Raw genomic sequence first — 21748 nt, 5'->3', positions numbered from 1 at the left:
ACGGAAGGATGCAGCATATGTCCTGGTTGTTGCTGGCAGATTTCAGCACAACGGACAGAGTTAGTTTTCAGCACTGGGTGTGTGTGTGTGTGTGGGTGTGTGTGGGCGTGTGTGAGTGAGTGTGGAGGCTCTGAGTTCTGCACAAGTTGGCCCCTTAAGTGAGTTGGGATTAAGTAAAAATCCTCAAAAACACTTAAGCGGGGTAAATGCTTGCTGTCACTGGGGCTTGACCTGAGTTCCACCGGTTGAAAGATTGCAAAGTCACAATAATGACTGGATTATGTAAAAGCAGGAGGAAAACTGCGTGTCGAATTGGAGTTAGTTAAGGAATAGATTCAGATCAACAGCGTTGCAGGAACACACTTGATCTCCGTCTCTCTCTCTCTCCAGTAATCCCCAAGGACAGAACCCCGCTGACCAGTAACACCATTAAGATTTTTTTTTATCTTCCGTCGGCTCTCATGTAATTACCCTTCTCGCTCCAGGCAAAAGACCCTCCCAGCTTGGCACCACCCTTTTCCCCCCCTGCTCCTCTTGCCCTATAATTCAAACAAACAACTAATAAAGACCCCTCCCTCATTCCCCATTTACCATTTCTACAGCTGGGGAAGTGCCAGCCAGTGTTTGTGCTGGCCCCCAGTAATGCACCAGGAGCGCACTCGTCACTCCTCCGAGGGGAAATGACTGTGCCAGCGATAGGCACCGGTCCCACATGTGCACATCTGAGGCACGGCATGCACTTGTGACCTTATACTCGTTCATTTAGAGCAACAAGTGCACCGTGTGGATGTCCCGGTATTATGCACTGCTGCACACACGGAGACCTGCAGGTGGATGTTACGATGTGGAAGCAAACAACAGCAAAAAACACACATACACACATATATATATATAAATATAAAAAGGACCATAATAAATGCAATTAGAACAACCGCTATGTGTCTGTATCTCTTGCCTAATTTCACATTCAAATTCTACAGTCGTGTCTAATTAGGGATAGCTCATTCCGTCTACCCATTATCAGTGATTGACCTTTTGCTTTGGCTGTTTGAGGAACCGAGCAGAAGTCGATGGGTGGCCGGTGATAATAGCTTGTCATTTAGCTCAACACATGCTGATTAAATAAGATAGGCCCCATGCGTATATCACCCCAGTGTTTGCAGGGAGCGGAGAATATGTGCAGCACCTATGCTGGCAGCATAAAGATACTTGGACAAACAAAGTTGCAGATTAAATAAACATATGCCACCTTTCACATCCATTCACCTTTTTTTTTTCTTCTTATTTCATGCTAATTTGCTCCTTTACATATTTCTACAGCTTTTTAGTTATACTTTGGTGGGTTTTTTGTTTTTTTAATATAAAAATTTCTTGGGGTTGTTCGTCACTGTTCATGTTCTCTCTATTAGTTGACAGTGGCTCCATCAGTAGAGACCCAAAGCTGTCGATAGATGGATGTCAGCGACTCTGTTATGCCTCTGTTCCTAAATTTCTGAATATTGGAGCATAATTTGTCCCTTCGTTCTATTTTAGCCCCGTTGTCTGACGGTCTACTATTGTGGTTTCTCGAATTTGCAGTTCAGGATGTGATCAGTGAGTGAACTTGAAATTAACTGTACAAAAATTGTGGTAAAGCAGCAAGTTTACGTTTTGATGAGGGTCAGCTCGGTTTGGATAGATCTTTCTAAATAAGATCAACATGATCAAAATATGCTTTTTATATTTACTCTGGTTATCTTTGTGGGATATTTAAAGGAGGATCTTATGTCAACTTGAGTAGGTTGAGCTTTTACTTTATGCTGTATTGTTACGCCCTCAACATGGACTGTTGCTTTGACTCTTCCCTCTTCCCTCCAGACTAGTGACAGCAGCAATTAACAAACACCTGGTGGTTCTGTGAGTCTGCTGAGCTTATCATAGGAACTGCTTCTCAGTTCAATAATCCTAAAAATTGTCATTAATGGCATAACGGAGAAACTTTGTTGTGAGGATGTGCTGAGAGCAGAATGTCAGAAAGAGCAGGAGCTTCTGAAAGAGACAGAGGCCCAATTTCAAGGCTTCATATTGCGAACTCATGTTTGATTCATACTGTATTTTTTATAACAACTGAAGGTAACATGGTTATTTAATTGTGCTATATAATGGCCCTGTGTCTGGAAAATCTATAATATCCCTCTTTTAAATTAGTTTGATGAATATTTGAATGTGATAAAAGGTAAAATTGGCAGGAAGCCTGTAAATCAGCAAATACATCTTTACACCACTGTAGTTTACTTTGATTTCATGGCTTACTAATTGTAGGAAAAAGGATATTAGGTTTGTAAACAGTTTTACTTCTTTAAATCTAAACTGTGTGGCGTGATCTGTTTTGTCTCCCTCAGTCAATACTTTGTGAAACTAGCTTTTGTTGCCGTCACAGCTGCAGGTTTTTGTCTCTACCAACATCTAGAGGCTAAAACGTTTGGCCGTTCATCTTTGTCCAGTAATCGAACTCATTCAAATCGGATGGAAGCATCTGTGAGCATCAATGTTCAACTCTTGCTACAGATCCCAAATGGTCTGGATCCTTCTTAAAGTTGACAAAGCTGCATTTCTTATTCGATTACATTAAAGTGTGTGTTTGGTTGGGTTTAGTTAGAGTATTGTGCTGCCGCCGCCGCCGCCGTATTTTAACATGGAAATGGTGTGTTCAAGGTCAATTTTGTGGCGTACGGTGACTTCCATGTTGGAAAAAGATGGATTTGTCTCCGCTGTTTGCTTCATCCCTTCTCTTCTGTAAATGCCAGATAAGTGGACTGAAAAATCTCCAGATATAGTTCAATGACGTTCCACAACATCCAACAGCAGTGCTAAATTTACGCTGAATATCATCTGGTTACTGTTCAAGACAGTTGGGTGGACTCGATTCTATTTAGGGATATCAGAGAAAATGGAGCAACATAAAAGTACATGTCCCACTTTTTAGGTTTATATTTCTAAAAAAACAAAAAAACAAACATATGTGCTTTTCCACTTCAGGTGTGAATACTTTTGTTAAGCTCTGCACCTTCATCAAGAAGCCATCCTTGCTTACAGGAACCTCCCACCCCTTCTTTCAAACTGCAACCCGCTCTCCTTTATGCCCATTGGCATGAATTAATAATAGCTCTTCAAACAGATGCAAATTCATTGCACTGTGTCTTCTCTCACTCCGACAAATGCTCAGGTATCCAAGAAAACCCCGCCTGATTCTGTTGCTTTAATTATTCCTCTCTCAAAACGCCGAGCCCCGAGCCAAAGGTATACACCTCCAGCCATTTGCACCTCTGCGTTTCGTGGCGAAGAACACACGTTGTACGTGGATCACTGCGAACCCCGCGAAACACGCTGCAGACTCTGCGGCCTGCGCATCTTTAAAGCGAGACGTCACTCAGGTTTATCTTAATTAAGCGTAGAAAGCATGCTGCGCGTGAAAGTGCATTTGAATGCAGACGCGCACGGCCCGCGCGCACGCGCACTAACGCTTGGCAACAAGGTGCGTTTGGTATATCTTTCATAAGCCTTTTGCTGTGTGTGGGCTGCTGTGGAATGCATAAAATATTATTTTCCTCAACAACCAGAGGTTGTGGAGGAGTTAGTTTGGGATGGGGGTGGGAAAGGGAGGCCGGGGAGGATTTATTTGGGCGCGGGGGTAGAAGGGGCATACAGTATTTGGACAGCTGACAGCTGCGTTGCGTGTACGCCTATGTGTGAGCCTTGGATAGTGGAGTGAGGAGTCACTGGTGTTTGAAATGCAATGAGGTGCTTTTGAAAGGAGCTCCTGTCACAGGTAAAGCAGAGTAGCGAGAGCAAGAAGTGTACGGTGATAAAAGGAGGAGAGGAGAAGTGCCCATGCTTTAGGGGTGGCATTTGGTGTCTGAGGGCTTTTTGCAGGGGGGCTGAGGAGAGCACTCAACGGCGCACACGCCAAAAACACAAAAGCTGCAGACACATACATGCACGCTTTGATCCTTTTGGGGAAAAAAACCCTCAGATTTTGGGAGGACCAAAGTAAAAGGGGAAAAAAAAGAAAAAAAAAGGCCTTCTTCTTCTTTTTTCTTTTTAGTTTGGGACCAAAAGAGTGCGTGGGGGTTGCTTTGTTTAAGCCCAGAACAAAGACTTCACTTCAACGCTCAAGGTGATCGAGAGATGCTCTTGATGTTCTCTTTGCTTTCATGCATACTGTAACGATAAAGATATGCCTTTTATAAATCAATAACTCTTGTATCAAGTGCCCGTCGACGTCCTCCCCCTGTGTCGCCGCGTGTCCTCTGCGGCGGAGTCTCCGCCCACTCTTCACAAGCCACCGGGTGCCACGACGGGCGGGCGCTGGTTTTAAAAAAAACATCGCTTTCGTTCAAATCCCGCTCAGTTTGTATATGTGGGTTTAATGTTGAATTTATTAATGTCATGCCCTTTCTGGGGATGTGACTAATTATGAGAGAACGGCTTAAAGGAGAATATGTCACCGAAGTGAACTTGCATAGCTGTTTCATCTGTCAACACTTTGAAACCGGCTCGCGCCGCTTGCACATTTGGGCTCTTACTGTTGGTGATTAATCAATAGACACCTCTCTGCGCCGGCCCTCTTTTCTTCTCCTTCTTCCTCCAGATGGGGAATTGATGACAGACACAGAAAAGGACAGCCTTTGAAACTGATGTCAGGATGTATATGTTTTCCCGCGACAGATTACAGACAGCTTTTACTCCCTCCACCCCCTTTTTTTTTTTTTTTTTTAAGAGCTGCCAAAACACCTATTTTCAAGCAGAAGTGCTAAACCACCATTTGAAAGTAAGAAAGTAATAAGAGGATGAAACTGCTGAATCTTTGCCCGTGGGTTTGCTCGCTTCAGAGGTATAATTTGGCCGAGAATACATGGAGGAAATGTAAAATGAAATCTGTGAGAATTTATGGCTGTGCCGGAGCGTGCATCCGAAAGGTCATAGCTCTGTCATTTAAGAGGAGATTTCAATAAAAGGCTTGGCCCTATCTCCCGAGAGACACTCCAGCCGTGTGCGGGAGAACCGGGGGGTGGAAGTGAACTCGTTCACATTTTGTAGTAATTGTCAAGGTTTTGTTTTGGGTTTAACCAGGAGTCGAATGTTATCATTTAATATAAGTTACTGCTTTAAGTTGTAATTGTTGTTTCATCAATGTATTTGTTGACTTTTAATAGAACAGACAATATATCCCATGATGCTTCAGAAATAGGGGAAGAAGACTTTAGTTAGACAAGAAAGATGGCGGAGCGAGAGATGTTTCTGAGTTCCCACACCGAGTCATAAATCATTACTATTGTGATTTATTCACCCTTCCTATTCTCTAAACTTCATGTGAAAAGCTGACATGGCTCCTTCTCATCTGTGGATTTGTTAAATATACAACAGTCGCATTGCAACCGCAAACGTTTAAATACATTTTTGGGATTTAAATAGGCTGAACAACACAATGTAGTACACAGTAGTGGAGAATAATAATTCAGAGTTGTCGAGCAACTGTGGTGAGATTATTTTTTACTTTTCTAATTCATTTCCTTTTACACCGACATTCAAAATAAAATCAATTGAAAGCAGAAGTCACATTAATCAATCAGTCAGTCGGGTTTATTTGTAACCGACTTGTTTCTTTTCAGCAACAAGGCAGTTCGGAGTGATTTACGTCATAAAATCACAAAAATATAAAGTCATGGACGACAACACACGGTCAACAATTGAGAAAACCAGCAAAAAGTACAACTTGCCAAGTGCCACCATTACACATCAAAATGTTGGTCAGTGTTTCATTTATTACTATGATTCAGAAACAGCTGGGTTTTTAGTCTAGTCAGTGTAGATTTAAAGGAAGTCGTGTTTCGGCTGTTTTGCAGTTTTCTGGAAATTCGTTCCAGAGACGTGGTGCATAGAAGCTGAATGGTGCAGAGCAAAGCCTGAGTGGCCTGGAACGTTGATACAACATCAGATCTTTAATGCTTTGTACATTATAAGCACACAGGGTCTACTTTACACTAGCTTGTCCTCAGTATAAATCCAACAGCTCTGTGAGGGTTTAAATACAACAGGAGCATCGTTAAGTCAATTATCTGAAGCTGAAAGAGCGAAACCCGCCTCTAAACCTACAAAAATGTCGTCACCCTCCTACACTAGCAGGCTGGGCAAGGAAAACTTGGTAACTATGGAGCAGAGCTGCAGAGACACACAAGTCAGTTAAGAGAGAAGCAAGTAATTGTTGAAATAGTCATAAAAAGCTACATTTAAAAGCAATTACTGAGGATATGAAACTTATGAAAGAAGTCGCTTTGTACAAAGAAGACCAAAACCTCTATTCGTGCAAATCCAAAAGGTTTCCAGTACAACTTCACCAACTTCCAAAGGAGGAGGGTCAGAGACGTGATGTGGCGAAGACTTCAGCAACATCCAAAGTGCTAAGAAACATCTTTATTTAGTAGGCCGACACGTTTCGGCTTGTGGCCTTCTTTAATGACCCTGACTGATGGCTCTAATAAATGCCACAAGTGGAAACACATTGGTCTACTAATAAACTTCTGTCCTCCCTGCAAAACACCAATTTTGTTGGAAACCTCACGTCGCCCTGAACATGTTAGGCTGATGTAAAACACTGCGGTGGCAGAATCATTCTTTTCTCCAGGCAGGGCCAGAGTGGCTGGTCAGAGTTGTTGGTAAGACAGATGGGAGCTAAATAGCAAGGCTGGAAGAAAACCTGTTACTGGCTGCAAAACACTTTAGACTGGGGAGCATATTCATGTGTTACAATTACCTAGCTAAAACCCAGACCTAGATGTATTTGTGAACATGCCGCCAGAGCTCGACAATAGATGTTCGCAGACTGAACCGGAGCTGACTGGGAATTCAGTATTTTGGTGGAAACGCACTTCACAAGGCTTTCAACTGGAACTGCATTTAAAACAGCATTTAGTTAATGGGGACAATTTGGAAACTTCTCAAGCTACTCTGGGATTTCATTTAGGGGCGCCAGAGTAACGTAAGCTGAAATCGGCTACACATAAATACTCTTGAGATTTTGATTTGTCGGAAATTTCAAGAAACAAATGTCAACTCACAGTGGTGTTTACATGAGAAGTTTGGTTTTGTACAACAGACACCATAATGTGTTGGCCTTCCATATTGAATACCAGTGGAATAAAGACAATTTATTTTAATGTAACGTGATAAAATATGGAAAAGCTTAAAGGTCTGAATAAATAATTTCCAAGAGGAGGCTGTATCAAGCTGAGGAGAGGGGGTAAAAAAATCCCCTAGTTAGTTAACTCCTAACACTCCTGGAGATCAAGCATACACTCAAGAAGGGGTAAAAAAAAAGAAAAACGGTCTCTCTGGTGGAGCTGGTGAGCATTGTTGACAGCATTGATCCAGGATTCCTCATTATGGAAAGAGAGAAACCCCTTCAGCAACGTCACCCTGGAGAGCGATGGAGTTAGACAAGGGGATTGAGAGCGAGAGGGGAGGAAAGAATCGAGGAGGAAAATCAAAAAAAAAAAAAAAGGGAAAGGAAAAAAAACCGTGGGGCAAACCGGGAGAATATTCTAGAAGGAAACTCAAAACAAACGGACAGAGCAGGAGGAAATAAAAGGAAGATGGTCTAAGAGATCTGCTGTAAACGACTGAATGAATAATTGTTAAGTTTGTAGTTACAGTGTGCAACGACCCTCCTAAATTGATCACCTTCCAATCGATCACAAGCCCACAAGGTACACAGAGTTCTGAGAAGAGCAGGGGGGGGAAAAAAATAAAATACTCAGCTGGCTTTGTTTTCTGAACGCACAAGGAATGAGGAACCTGCTCCCGGAGCCGGACTCCAGCTGTGAAGCGAAGCAGTGCATGTGTACCTAAAATCCGACATTAGCGCCGAGGCTTCTGGCAGCATTAAGGCAGGGATTGCATAACGGAGCTACCTCCTTGTCTCACGACGGCACGTGACCTCACATCCCAGCCGCTTTCGAAGGGAGTTTTGTGCAAAAATAACCACCGGCGGCTCGTAACCTGACAAAGAAATCAGGTTAATAACGGACACCTTTCCACTTGGATTCCTCTTTTCCTGCGCTCTGTTTTGGCATTCTTTCTGTTTTCTCACGCTGCAACTAAACTCTCCTGATACTCTCCCTCAGCTGTGCTTCCACTTTGTCCAGATGGGGCAGGAATAATTGGATCTGCAAACATCATCTCATGGAGATAGTGCTGCTTTCCTTTTGTTTCCACCGACATTCTTCTTGTCTTTATTTTATTTTATTTTTTTTTTTGCCCGATGAGATACTACTTAATGAGGTTATAACGTTTAATGTGATTTACACTATAATAAGATGACATCAAATTTAATGTAACTGACATTATGTCTGAAATGCACTCTAATAGGCACTACTAGAGCATCTGTGGCCCTAATGATGCTTATTATCAAATAAAATGTCGGCTGGTTTCACTTCCTTAACTTTACTTAGCCTGAAAGCTTGTGACAGATTCGCATGCAGAGCCTCTCCGAACTCCAAGCACATCCAGGATGCAAAAACCTCCCCCTGAACTTTTCGCCAGACGTGTTTTGCGGGAGAATATGCGAGGCCAGACCATAACCGCTCCTCCCCGTGTCCATTATCTCGCCTCGATAGGCCATAATGGTAGAAAAGGAATCACAGTAAAACACTGTGACATTTCAAATTTCTGCATTGAGCCCGGTTGTCAAGGAGATGCCTCGGTGAGATGTGTCGGAAGGGGGTGGGAATACGGGGAAGTGCTCTTTTAAGAGAGCGTTTACCCAGCCACTGGAGGTGTAATGTGCCTGCCATTAGGACTCTGCAGGCAAACATGGAGTTTCTGAAACGCGCGGGCTTTCCAGCGTGAGCCGGCACCCCCTTCACAGGCCTCTTGAAGACGCTGGAGTCCTAATCAAAATCCAAGATTGTTTCCCGCCGGCGGAGGAACGAGGAGCAGTTCCTGTTTGAGGTACTTGAGCTGCATCTGAGAATTTCCATTTTTCTGCTTCCATTTTATTTTTTTTTTTGGCTTCCAAAGTTTCAAACTGCCTTTTTATTTTTTTATTTTCTGTCATACAGGATTGTTTGCATATAACAGATGTGGAAAATGCAGCAAATACTTCAGTTAGTTGTCTTTAACGCATCGCTTTGTGAAAACAGCGCTTCCTCACCATCACTTCATGGAATAGAAAAAGAAAGAAAAAGAAAGAAAGCCTAAATGCATCTACTTTTCTCGCTGCGTCTCACAAGTACCTTGCAAAAACATTGACACACCTTGAACTTTTTCTTTAGCGTTGTACCAAAAAATGCCCCCAAAAAACAAGGAACAACCACAAGCTGATGCTGGCTTTGTTGGAATTTTCTATAATAAACCAACATACACTACACTGTACAACTGTAAGCTGAAACAGAAATGATGGTGTTGTGTGCAGCCCGGTCAGAGCCAACACGCCTATTTCACTTTAAGCACCTTTTACTGCTCACATCTGTTCTGTTGCACATCTACAGGCCGACATTGTTTCTTCTTCTCCTCTGCCAAAAGCTCAATCAAATTTAGTGGAGAGCATCTGTACATATCTGTTTTCAAGTCATGCCAAATATTCTCAATAAAATTTTTGGTGTATTCTGTAACATTTGGCTGTGCTGTGCTCTCAATTATTCCATTATAGCTCTGGTTTTGTCTCAAGGTTCGTTGGCGTACCTTTGCCCAAGTTTTAAGTCTTTTCAAAATGTCTTGTAGAGTTGTTTTTTTGTTTTATTGTACACAATTTGCTCTGTATTAAGCTCCACCCACTTTCACTCACAGCTTTTTCCAGCTTAACCTGTCCCTGTAACATGATGATGACGTACTGAGTTATATTTCTGTCCTTCATAGTGGCCAAAATGACAGGATAATAAAAGAAGTTGATCCAAAATTTTGATACCAGGTCTGTATCAGTATCGGATCAAAGTGAGCATGGTTATATCAGTACTTGGCTGTTTTGTTTTTGTATCGGTTTCTGTGTTTTGATTTGCTGTCAAATGACTTGTTTCTGCACTTTGAAGGGTTTTTCTTTTGTTTCTTATTGTTGCTGTTTGTCATGTTTATATGTTAACCTGTTTTGAAGATGTAAGCTTTGTAATAGGTTTGAACAAAAGGAGTGAAGCAAAAAAAAAACGAGCGCAAACGAAAGAAAAAAACAAAACAAAACGCATATAGGTCAGAAGTTTGGTTATATGTCCAAATTAAAAAGTAGCAGTATCAATATCGGTGTCATATTGGCGATCCCGGCCCTGTATTTACTTGGTAACAAATCGAAAGCAGAATCATCGCACACCTCTTTTGGATTCTATTCAGCGGGTTACAAATGAACATTATATTTCCTCCTTTTTAGCTCTAAAACATTCAAAATGCATTGATTTTTCTTCAATTTCACAAATGTACTATTGTCCGTGTTGATCTCTCGCGTAAAACCCATTAACATTTGTCCCCATTGTGTAGCGAAATGTTACAGCAAGTGAGATTAGTGGAGAAAAAAAAAAAGTCTTGGTCAACTAACAGCTCTCCAGTCTAGTTTCCCTGTGAGTCATACATAAATTATAAACTGTGTATTCCAGTTGTTTAAGCAGCTGCTCATCCATGCTGCTTCCACAATGTGCCTGGAAGCATCAATAATCCCTCAATGGTTATCAGTCACACACACAACAGCAGCTTTGATTACTCCTAGTTGCCAATCCTTGGCTACTGCTCGGGTGACGCAGCCGACTCCCTCTCCGTCCGCTGTCAGAAACCAGAAGCAGGTGACCTCTGCGTCAGAGACGGAGGGTTTTATTAAAACGTCTTCCGTCCATTAGATCGCTTCCCCTCCCCGCGTGCGGCGCTGCTGGACGCGCGGCCTCCGTTTAGAGCAGGCCCGGTGATGGAAGTGACAGAAAGTGCCAAAACCCATTGGTGATAAAAGATGCATACCGCCGTGTTGCGCTGGGGATACGGCAAGACAGGCTGAGAGGCAGATAGACTGAAGCAGCTGTCATAGTGGTTGTTTGTAGCCCCGTGCGTATGGTGCTTTGGGGAAATAATAAACTGCATCATTAGAACGCCTGTCATTCACCAGGAGTATGCATAAGAAGTGGCTGGAAAAACCCACACCAAAGGCATCACACAGAGAGCACGGGTTAGACTCGTTAGGTGGCTCATTTAGCAGAGAAAAACAGCTTTTATGGGATGATGTGCAGGTGCAAACGCACACCGGCGCCCAGCGGGGCTATAAATTAGTGTCACGTTCTCCGCGTTAAAGCTACGAGGCAGACTTCTCCGAGGAATCAATCACACTCCCTTTAGATACAGTTTGTGTCTAAAGCAATCTTCTGCTTCTTTCTGTCTTGTTTTTGAATTGGTGTTTAATTTAGATCAAATCTACCCTCCCAGAAATGGTGTGTGCATGTCTCTGGTGATGTCACAGAAGGCAGGGGGTCAGATTCCCCTTGAATATGTACATTTGCTGGTTTTCTGTATTTTTCTTTATTGGTATGTTTTTGTACAATAGAAAAAAATAGCTCTCTCACACCAGATTCAGAACGAAGAAGTTAAAGTCGTGCGAGTTCAGACTAAATCCAAGCCTTCCTTGGAAGGTGACGGAATCAGAAAATAGCTTCCAATCACTTCCCGTGTCTCAAAGATGCAATTAAACCAAGGAGGTGTAAACATTTAGACATATTTATACCAGTTCAACTTGTAAGACAGATCACCGTCACTGTTTACCGTAGCTTCTCTCTCAATGGAGGCATCCATCGTGGCACGGAGGGACATCCAAGTCTAACTCTGCTTCAGACATGCAAGGTTGAAAATCCGCTTCCCCCTCGAATGCAAAGGAAATGCTTTAGTGTCTATGGGGAAGTGATGCCAGAAAATTATCGGGCATCTGGTGACGTCACAGATGGTTTAAGTGTTCTAGGAAAATGAGAATATTACCAAAAAGTTAATCTTCTGCAGTAATTGAGTTTAAAAAAAAACAACAACAAAAAAAACCTTGACTGCAAATGTTACCAAGGATGATTATTCCAAACTGAGCAAATATTTATTGATGTTAGCTGAATGGTTTTGGCTTAGAACTGACAAACCCCCCAAAATGTGTTGCTGTTTTCCCCCATCCACTGAAAATGTAATTAAACAACATGATTTCTTTCTCACCTTTTTTCTTCCACTAAACTTTCCATTTACTTGTAGCACCGTGGAAACATCGAGCTTGTTTAGCAATAAGCATGTCATCTTTCTCTGAGTGAAGTTGCCAAAGCATGTGCATGACATCTGTGTTAAAAATGACTTTTATTGCTCTTAATAAACGAAAACAAAGGCCTGAAATGTGTTTCTAACTTATCGAGGTGCCTCTGTATGAGATATTTCTCCTGACTCCAGCAGCTCTCTGGCCTGTTGATCACTGGAGCAGTTTTCCAGTTTGTCACTTTTCTAGCAGCGTGCTACTGCTTCGCTTCCAGGCAGGGAAACAGAGAACTTTGTGATGGTGAGTCAGCACTCCGCGGGCCCGCGGCGCGGCCATACGGCAGCAGCTGAACGACTCAAACCGGCGGTCCAGACGACCTCCTGACGCCAGTGCGCGTTATTTTCTTTTCTTTTTGTTCTTTTTTTCTTTTTATTTTATTTTAGCTCCCGTGTCTGTGCCACACCCCCTCTCCAATCGGAGCGGTGGTACGATCCAGGCAAAGTGCTCTAGCAGCACCGAGCCCCTCACCGGCAGCTCCAGCAGCATCAGCCTCATTTGGGTTCAACCGCGGCTAAACGCACCGCGCCGGACTCCATACACTATACTCCCTCCTTTACATACATACACACACTCTCTCTCTCTCTCTCACACACACACACACAGTGCAGCACAGCACGACTGACTGACTGACTTGTTTGCTGGCGCACAGCCTCTGCAAGGAGATCCCTTCCTATTCCGCGCAAATCGTTTCGTCGTCCTCTCTGTCGGCATTCGGGAGCGAGCAGCATCATCAGCATCAGCACCGCCACCTCAGAGCCAGACCATCACATTTTTTAAACAGGAGCACATTTCCAACAAGAAGGAGGAAGGAGGAGGAGGCAGGAAGGGAAGGTTGGTTTGCTCAAGTCTTCAGCGTCTGCAAGCATAGAGTCGGACAAGAAGAATGGCTTTACGTCGGAAAGGTGAGCGACGTCTTTAGTTTTGGCCTATTATTATTATTATTATTATTATTACTATTATTATTATTATTATTATTGTTGTTGTTGTTGTTGTAATAATTTTATCTGTCTATGGGGGAAGGCTGGCTATAGTGCGTCTCGGCTGCGATGCAGGAAATGCTTATTATCAGCTGTTCTGCGGTGCTGTATGACCCGCTGTGTGTGAATGTGTTTGCATGTGAGGCAGAATGTAAGGAAAGAGAAGGGGTACGTGAATGCGTGCGTGTGTGTGCGCGCGCGCGAGCGTGTGTGAGTACGTGCTGCTCCTTTTCTATATAAATCATCATCTCCCCTCGTTTTATTTGGGAGAGCGGGGGACACGGAGTGACTTTGTTTCCAGCGGTCTGAATGATGACAGTTCATGTGGGGGGGGTGGGGGCGGTGGATCAGCAGCCGGGCATGCCTGCTTCATGTGTCCCTCCACCCGCACCCTCTCACCCCCCCCTCCTCCTCTTCCTCCTCTTCCTCTCGCCTCCTCTCTGCAAACTGCATGCTTCGCCCTGAGTTGTTTTCGCCTCCACTTCTGGCTCTCCTATCTAAAAGAGCTCAGAACCAGACGGGGTGCAGATCTCAAACCCCCCTCCTCACCATCCCCTCACACGTACACACACACACACACACACACACACACATATACAGCATCAGCAGCCTTCGCTCGATTGGCCCGGGCTGTGTGTGGTTACAGACATGAGCACCAGCGCGGCTCCAGCAGGCACGTCAGGACACATTTGAACACCGTGTGCGCCGATCTGATCCGCAGCCGAGCGTCTGTTTTCTTTTCTTTTTTCTTTTAAATCCCTTTTTTCCCCCTCCTTGCAACTTCTGCCTGCACTGAACGATGCTGCAGAAGAAGAATGAGAAGAAAGAGAGAGAGAGAGCAGGAAAAAAAGACTACAAATACATATTTATTAATATTTGGGGCAGCAACAATTAAAACCCAAATTGATTTTTTTTTTTTTTTTTTATTATTTTTTGTTGATAAATTCTAATTAATGTGAAGGCTGCACAAATTGCACCAAGGATGGACATGCTCTGTTAGACCTGAATTAGACCTGCTCACTGCTGCTCTCCTTCACAGTGGATTATGAATAATAGCTTTGAGTAAACTACAGTAAGGGAGGGTGAAAAAAATACAAATAAATAATACACTATGCTTGTGCAATAGATGGAAAAATAGATCATAGATGAGGGGGGGAGAAATCAAAAAATTTCTGAAGTGAGTGTTTTTGTTAGCTAGGCCTTATTTTACTATGAGCTATTAGATTTGAAAAGATGCAAATTGTCCTCCGGGGTGAGATGGCCTGCTTCTCCTCCAGCCAACGCCAGTTCTGGATCGGTTAGATCTGCGTTTGAACCTGTAGGATCCGAACATTGAAATCAACCCAGTCATTATTCCTCCTCCATCTTCTGGCTCAGGTTGGGCGATGAGGCACTTTGCATCTGAATCTTCCACAAGTGTGTATTTTTATTGAAAGCCATAATGACAAAAAAATAAAATAAAATAAATGAAGGGGAGAAATAAATCTGATTTGTTTTAGGTTTGAGCAATTTAGAGCAGCCTGAGTTTATAATTGGAAAAACAAAAACAAAAAAAAGATATTTGAGGGACGATTTCCTGAAAATTGTCTTCCGCCATCACAGTGTCCTCACCACTCTTTCTACACTTGAGCGTGACGTTTGTTAAAAAAAAAATCTGTCAGGTTTGGACATCAAGGGCAGTTAAACTCAAACATACAGATGCACTTATTGGGGCCTTCTGGGCTGGTCCAGATTTTTATTTGTTTTATTTTTTATTTTTATTTTAGGTCAGACCTGCCAATTCCAGTTACCTAGATTTCTCAATCCTACAAAGTCTTTAACGCAGAAAAATGGTAGACAAATGTGCTGCAAGTGATGAATAAATGAGGCAATTACAAGAATATCCCAATTTCTACATCAAAGCATATGTTAATAACCTTCATTTGATCTTTTTTTTTTTTTTTCATTACCACACTCAAGTGAGTTGTGTGGGGCAAAAAAAAAAAAGCATGTGCCGTTGCCGGATGTGCTTACAGACAGAAAACGATGCCGACGCTTCGTTTTCGATGCATTTCGAAGCAAAGTGAATCGTGAGTGCAACTCGCCACCAGCAGATCGAGGAGGGGGGGAAATCGGCCGATTCCGCCTCTCGCGATGCGATCAGTGCAATCTCTAAGCTAAGCATGTTATTGTTGCTCTTGAAGTGCAACAGCTTGGCAGATGTTGCGTCAGGACGGTCCTTTACGCTGTTGATGTTGTGATGATGTGTGTGATTACTAAAATGCACACAGAGGAGGTTGGCTTACACACACACACACACCCATGCAATTCTTTTGTGGGGGTTTCACCCCATTCACACAAGCATCTGCTCTCTGCATAGGGAGATGATTTAGATGTATGGAGGCAGCGGCGGTGGATGATTGTAGCGTTACGTTTATGTCTGTCATATCTAGGGCTCGTAGCTCTCTGCTGTTGTAAAATGTGTGCTTCCTTCCTGGGGGTTTTATTTTCTATTTTTTGAGGCCCTGCAGGGCTGCTGCACACCGATTAAGTGCATGTTTTCCCCGAGCACACCTTAAAAATTAGAGGGGCAGGCTTTAGAGCTGAAGCGTCACGTCAGCAATTATGTCACACATCACAGAGGAGGCATTTCTGTCAGAAAGCCACCCGACCACCAGACCTGTCAGTCATGTTTTCACATCTGGAGGTTTTACCTTGCTGATGTGCTAATTGTCTCTTTCAGATGTTTCCCTTCTCCTATTTTCATTGTTTTGAGGGGTTTTTTTTTTTCTTCCCTTCATGTTTTTGGTGTTGTCTTGGTTAGTTGGAAGGTGCATATGTGCATTTTGGAAATTCAAAGTGGCTTGCTCTGTGCTTCTTGGCTTGGAGTCGCATCATTATTTCAGTGCAACTTCCTGCAAATTTAGCCCCGGAGTGCCGATTGTTAGGGCTGCTGGCATGTTGCCCCAGCTGTCTGCAGATCCCATTGTCCCCAGTTAAAAGAAGAATAAAATAAATAAAAAAACACCTCTTACTGCAACATCATTCCTTACCTCCTAATAATTTGTATTTTTCAGAAATTTGAGTGATATCACATGGCCTTTCGATAGTGCATAGCTGTGTGAGACAGCAGGGGAGCTCTTTTTTTTCTGTTATCCATCCCTGCATTATTTATGAATTTTCATTCCAGGAATGCAGGAGCCGCTGGCACTGTAATGCTTCCCCTCTTGCATGGAATCGCTCTCACACGCTTCTCTTTTCTGACCGAGACGTTCCCAGCAAAGTGAGGAAAAAAAAAAAAACAAAAAAAAAACACTCTTCAACAAAATCCGGGGTCACGAATTAGAAGGGAGGAAAATTCGTCCGAGAGCGTGCGACACTTAATTCTGCAGTCAGAGCTTAAACTGGCAGCCAATATGAGGCCCAGTGGGAGTTTTTAGCCCCCGCCCCCTGTCTTTCTCTCGCTCAGCGTCCGTCTCGCAACAAGAGAAATTCAGCTGCTTCAAAAGCACCAAATCGCTTTCGAGTGTCTGCCATCCTGCTGGTCGTTTCAAAGCGAAAAAGCTCTTCGGAGAGCCAAACGATCGGAAAGCTGGACTTTCTGCAAACACGAACGCCGAGATGTGGAACCACTGTTCAACTGCGAGCGTTCACCTGCTAGCTGCCACGCTGGTCCCTCCACAAATCCTGCGGGGATGATTGGAGCTTGAACTCCGTGCAAAGCAAACTGCCAGCACTGTGACGTTAAAAATATAATATCATCAAATTAACCCAGTAAAAATTAGTATCTTTGTACTAATGTTCCTGGAGATGTCCCAGTGGCTACTGAATATATATCCACTAAGAATATCGGAGTCGTAGATGGATATGGGCTTCAGATTTTACCGCAGTGTTTTAAAGTATTTATTGCGATAACAAAAAAAGAAAAAAAATGGCAATGAAAAGTGTTTCTCCATTAATCTTTTTGGCTATAGCTTCATCACTTTAAATAGTTGGATCTGATCTCCTACATCCTCAAACCTCCACCTTTATGTGGGCTTCTTAAGTACAACAGATGCATTCAGGTTGGGTCTTCCAATGTTTACCTCTATAAATTTGCTCCCCACACCCTCTGGCTAACCCTCTGGCTAACCCTCTGGCTAACTCTCTTGCTAACTCTCTTGCTAACTCTCTGGCTAACTCTCTGGCTAACTCTCTGGCTAACTCTCTGGCTAACTCTCTTGCTAACTCTCTGGCTAACTCTCTTGCTAACTCTCTGGCTAACTCTCTTGCTAACTCTCTGGCTAACTCTCTGGCTAACTCCCACCCTCTCCATTCAGTCCTTGCTAATAGTCCTCCTCTATTAATAAAGTAACAAGTTATAAAGCTTCAAGAAATTCTGATTTTAATGTAGGAATTAGGTCTTCGACAGATGTATGAGGCTTTAATTTTTTTTTACTTTACATCGTGTTTTAACGTTACATATTGAATTCTGGGGTGAACAAATAAACTCTTGGTGCTAATTTGTTGCCAGTTTTTTGTTTTTTTCAAAACCTAATAGATAAAACTGGAGAATGTTGGTTTACTCATTTATATGGAGGTTTCCAGTTTCTTTCTTTATTTGTTCTTTGTAGTGATAAACTCCTGTTGCCCCTGCTTTTAACCCCCTTTAACTTTGTATTAGCATGATGTTATTACGATATCAGAACCAGATTATGTGTGGGCCCTATCTGTCCACCACCAGAGAAACAAAACAAAAACACTATTCATCAAAACATAAACATGGCAAACATGTCTTTTAAAGATATATTAACCTTCTGTTTATCAATCTAAATTGGTAATTATGAGATGTGTCTAAAAAAAGTTGTTTACAGATTTATTTTTTTTCTCTATTCGCCAAGTGACATATTGCGTTTTTGGAAGAAATATCTTTGTACTAATGACTTTTCTGCTGCCAATTCTCGTTTATTTCACCACCTATTGGAGAAAGCGGAATACATTTATTAGTTTATTTATTCATTTCGAGCCTTTTAGATTGCGTTCTTTGGCACGGTACCTTCTTTATCTGTTTGCTCCTCGTATCACAAAGCAAATGTTATTCTCTCTTTATGCTGGGAGCAACTTAGAAGGCAACATCATCGGTGTCCCAACCAGAACCACCTTCGGCTACCGTAGCGCCAAAAAGCACACACACACACTAAGGCAGGTTCACGCGTGCACACCCCTACTCACAGGCCCGAGGCGGTCTGCTTTAACGCATCCCGGGTGTGTCTCAGCTGGCGTCTCCTCTGGAGTCTGTTGTTCCTATCGTTGGGCTACGGGCAAGAGTCAGAAACTCTCTACCTTAGAGAAAGAAAACCCCCAAAAAACAAAAAGTGTTAGGTGAGATTTTAAATTGTGGAAATGCAATCGCATCCCACCTTCCAAAGACGTGATCCTCCTTTTTATTTTGAGCCGGGAGGCTGAAACACCAGAAAACTAAATGTAGACTTTTTGAAAAATAAGTGAGTGTTGTGTTTAACTGAAGAGGTTTGTTCCTGTTGGGCAGCTGGCTGAAGAGTTTAGGTGGAGGACTCTGTTGATATAAGTGCAAACCTCTGTGTGAGAACACCACTTATAATGAATCTTTTAATAAAACAAAGGAGCATGAACATGAAGGAGTCTTTATGAATGTCTGACTGTTGTCATGAAGTGAGATTCAGAAAATAATGACGCTTTTAATGCAAAGTTTCTTCTAAAGTTGCATTAAAAGTCCATTAAAAGTCCCAACTTTGCATTATTTGGTAGATAATGACACTTTAATGCAAAGTAATAATTGTTTTTTGTTGCTGCATATCAAAAAGTAATCACTAAGTCTAGAATACGTTTATCAAATGCTTACAAATTTATGAGTTCCTTAATTATCTTGAAGAAATGATTATTGAACTATTTGCAAAAACTGTTGCAGATCCTTTTACTATATAGTTGTGTTTTCTTTACTTCATAGCGATAGTATTACTAACCTGAAACTCAAACAAATCTGACAAATAAAGCTGCAAACTCCGAGAAAGTAAACAAACTTTTTGGGAAACTGTCGCCTTCACTCACACTTAAAGGCAGGCTCACATCCACACACACACACACACATCCACACATACGTTTCTGGCAGGTAAAGCTTTTATTAATTGAGTCGGCGAAGAGAGGAGAAAAAAAATCAATTTCTGCCTCTCCCACCAATTTTTTTACAACATACTCTGTCCTCCACTTCAAAGAGCACATCTTTTTAGTTGGTGTCGAAATAAGCAGGTTTACATCAATTGTATTTTGTCCTGCTTTTCTTGCCAAGACGAAACCTGCAGCTCTTTTTTTTTTTCAGCTGCTGTGCGTGAAAATGATCGAAACCAGATCAAGAAAATATTCAGAAATGATATTTTTAGTTAACTTGAGGTCAACATCAGAGTTCAAAATATTCTCTTATCCATCTATGAGCAACTTTGTAGTGGTGTTTCTATAAACTTAACTAACAACTTGGAGGAAATCAGTGTATGAGTCGATAGACAGCATAATGCAGCATGCTAATCATAAAATTGATGCTAATGTTACGCATGCTAACGCTGACATCAGGTAATTGTCTAAACGACACAGTTCAAGCACTAAAAAAATATCCAGCCTGCTTTTTTTTTTTTTTTTTTTCTGTAAAAAATATAAATAAATAAAAGTGTTGTTGGTGTCTGGACAAAACCTCCTATCATTAGGTCACAATTAGCGGGAAACGCACCTCACCTAGCAACGCCAGCCGAACCCAGCCCATCACCTAGTAGCAACCCAACTGGAGCTCTGCTCATTTCATTCTTTGAAGCTGGTTTTACTGCTTGTACAATGGCTGCTGGAAATGAAAAGTGTTTTGTTGTTGGCTACAAGAAATGTCCGTGCACATTCTCCAAACCAATCAACTGGAAAGTTAATATGTGGAATATTAAAGGCAGGATTTACCACCAGACTTCGAGTGGAAGAAATTTTCACATGTATAAAGTCCTAAAACTGCTTTTTCTAGACGAAGCTCAGATTAGGCAAAACTGACCAGATAAAATCTCATAATCTGAGAAAGATTTTTAATTTTTTTTTCAGAAAACGCAGTGAACATGTTTTGCGTAGTCCAGTAACATGTCCTACATTGTTCAAGGATGCGTAATAGTTCTTCTTGTTTTAGTCAGTAGTTTAGCGGAGAATTTGAGGGATGATTTCAGATATAAATAAATGACATCACGAAAAAAAGCTGCAGCTCTAAAATGCAATAAGAAATTTAACAGTTTCCCCCCTCAGTGGTGATATCCCACATATTAACTGAAAGTTGTACGTTTGCTACAGCAGTAGATCTTACTGCAATGTGACAAAAACAAAAACTGGATATAAATCAGATTTGTGTAATAAAATGAAATGAAATGTGAGTGCTATGAAGACAAATGGTGTTAATTTAAAATGTGTTTTCTGCCAGAAATGGCAATAATAATGCTGTCCCTCGCCTCCGATTTCCATGTGCATTCTGGTGGATAATGCTAATACGATTTTTTACGCAACAGGCAACTAGTGCCTGATAATGAAGCGCCTTGCAATGCAGGTTGCGTTTTGTAACATAGGAAAAGCTGGATTTACTTACCCAGCAGGAGTAGATGATATGGAAATGCATATTTATTGCAACATTTTGGAAAATTGTAAATTAATCAGTTTTTGTCTCTTTGGCTACGAATTAATAATTGCGTATAGCAGTATCCTTACGTAGAGAAATATAAACCTACGTCACTTTACAAATTAATTGAATTAGTGCAGTCTTCATTCTGTTTTAAAATGTAAACCTTCCTGGATGCTTTCAAAAGAGATAAAATAGTACAGCAGCCAAAGTATTCTAATTATAATATTTAATTTATAAATATTACAAACATGATCAATTAGAGTTCTTATTGTTTTCATCAGAGAAAGAATAATTCTTGTAACGGTAATAATGTTTTTCTTTTTGTGGCACAGAGTAAACTGTGATGTTACCCCTGTCAAAAAGGATTTGGTGTTCTGCAAAGTGAATAACTTTCTCACTTTTGCAAAGTTGGTAAAAAAAAAACAAAAACGTATTTGGTGTGTTTTGTCACACAACAAAGCGCCTACACACAAAAAAACCACATTTGACTTTTTATGATCATGTCCAACAAGTTTTTATGAATAAGTTACATTCGGGTTTCTTTCTTTCTTTTTCTTTTTTTTTTTAAATCAGCCGATGAAATGATTTATTTAGTAACACAAAACTCACAAATGTTACACTGTAGATCCCGGCACTGAACGAGTTCATCTATTTCCTGCTGACTGGTAAATAGCCTCATGTGTATCATCAGTAATATTCATAGCTCTACTTTCTCCAGACGACCATGAATTATTAACTCTCAGAAAAGATGAATTGCTTCAAAATGGTTGTTGATACATCTCTGCTAGAAGCCGTGTGTTACACAATGGAGTGTGTTAATGTTCAAAAGTTCAAAATGTATTTCACCGCACCGCCAGGGACGCT

At 41.7% G+C, this 21748-nt stretch overlaps 1 protein-coding gene across 1 annotated transcript in view; it reads left to right on the top strand.

Annotated features, from left to right (window-relative positions):
* Nucleotides 1-12554: 12554 nt before the first annotated feature.
* The window catches only part of tenm1 (teneurin transmembrane protein 1), a 277903-nt gene continuing 268709 nt past the window's right edge, over nucleotides 12555-21748 (top strand). The window contains exon 1 of the mRNA XM_044127788.1: nucleotides 12555-13182. The gene's annotated coding sequence lies outside the window, so the exon portion shown is untranslated. The remainder of the gene's footprint in view (nucleotides 13183-21748) is intronic.

The sequence above is a fragment of the Gambusia affinis genome, linkage group LG09, assembly GCF_019740435.1.
Source record: "Gambusia affinis linkage group LG09, SWU_Gaff_1.0, whole genome shotgun sequence".
Lineage (NCBI taxonomy): Eukaryota > Metazoa > Chordata > Actinopteri > Cyprinodontiformes > Poeciliidae > Gambusia > Gambusia affinis.
The sequence above is the reverse complement of the archived record's forward strand: the minus strand, read 5'-3'. Positions and strand labels throughout refer to the sequence as shown.